The sequence below is a fragment of the Elephantulus edwardii genome, unplaced genomic scaffold (assembly GCF_000299155.1).
Source record: "Elephantulus edwardii isolate Elephantulus edwardi_28Jun2011 unplaced genomic scaffold, EleEdw1.0 scaffold00142, whole genome shotgun sequence".
Classification (NCBI taxonomy): Eukaryota; Metazoa; Chordata; class Mammalia; order Macroscelidea; family Macroscelididae; genus Elephantulus; species Elephantulus edwardii.
Window position 1 is genome coordinate 6,589,205 of NW_006399892.1, and position 1,222 is coordinate 6,590,426.

The 1,222-nt window shown below is 40.3% G+C and overlaps 1 pseudogene; it reads left to right on the forward strand.

Moving 5' to 3' along the window:
• The first annotated feature begins 920 nt into the window (after positions 1 to 920).
• The window catches only part of LOC102873680, a 175,248-nt pseudogene continuing 174,946 nt past the window's right edge, over positions 921 to 1,222 (forward strand).

Genomic DNA, 1,222 nt, shown 5'->3' on the forward strand with positions numbered 1-1,222 from the left:
TGGGATTTGTCAGTTTTTCCCAAACCACCAAATTAAATTGTGCAAAATTAGTAGTGACAGTGGGAATTTAATTACCAGCAAAGAGGATGAAGTAGAAAAAGCAGTAGCTGTCGTTGTTGTTGCTGCTGCTGCTGCTGTAGATTGGTGTTGAGACAAGCACGATTCCTAGTGACCATGTGAAAAAAGGCCTTAGGGGCCAGAAATTCTTGAACCAGGCTCTACAGTAGAGCATCAGATATCTCAGCAGAGAACTAGACACCAACATGAGACATATGACTTCTGAACCACTGAGCCAGACCCTGAACCAGACCCAAAGTCCTTCACCCACCTTTGCTTTGATATTACAAGTGGTAGGACTAAAGAAACATTGCTGAACTCCATGATGCCTGTGAGCATACTTGAGAAACTAACTGTACTGAAGAAATTATTCACTAGAAAAGGTGTCTAAACTAAGGGATTGCATTCTGTTGCCAACCTGAATTCTAATGGCTTGCTGTTATTGTGTAACATCAAGTTGGAACCTACACATAGTTGACCCTCCACTGGGCTTTCAGAGGCCGCTAATCACACATGAGGAGATTGCCCATCCTTCTCCTGTGAAGCAGCTGGTTGTCTCGAACCCTGTGCCTTTGAGATTGCCATGCAGCTTCTTGGCATTAGACCACCAGAGCTTTTAACTTCATCATTTAACCCCATAAATTTTTATCATGGTCCTGTGATATCTTTATGGTCATTGCAACAGATTTTAGACCCAGTAGAACAGTAAGACGGTATTAGTGGATGTAGATGCAAGAGTATGGGAGACTATATATGATCTTCCAGGTATTGATTTTATACTTTGGATATTGTTGTAGAAGTCAGTATATGCCATTTCCACATCACCAACTCTCCTCACAGAAGCTCTGTTGGTATAAGGCGCAATGTATTCGGCTGCCATGCTGAAAGATCAGCGGTTCAAACTCAACAGTGCTCCTTGGGAAAAAGATGAGAAGTCACTTTTTGCAAAGAAACTCAGTGAATTCTAATATAAGTTAGTAGTAGGGTTTTGCAATTGAAAATATGTGTACAATAGAAATTAAATTATGTGATTTTAAGTCTTACCATTTCTCATTGCTATCATTGTCTTCATTTGAAACCTGTTGCTGTTGATTGTGATTGAGTTGAGCATGATTCATATCGACCCTATGAACAAAAGGCCTGAAGTTATTCTACAACTATCGAC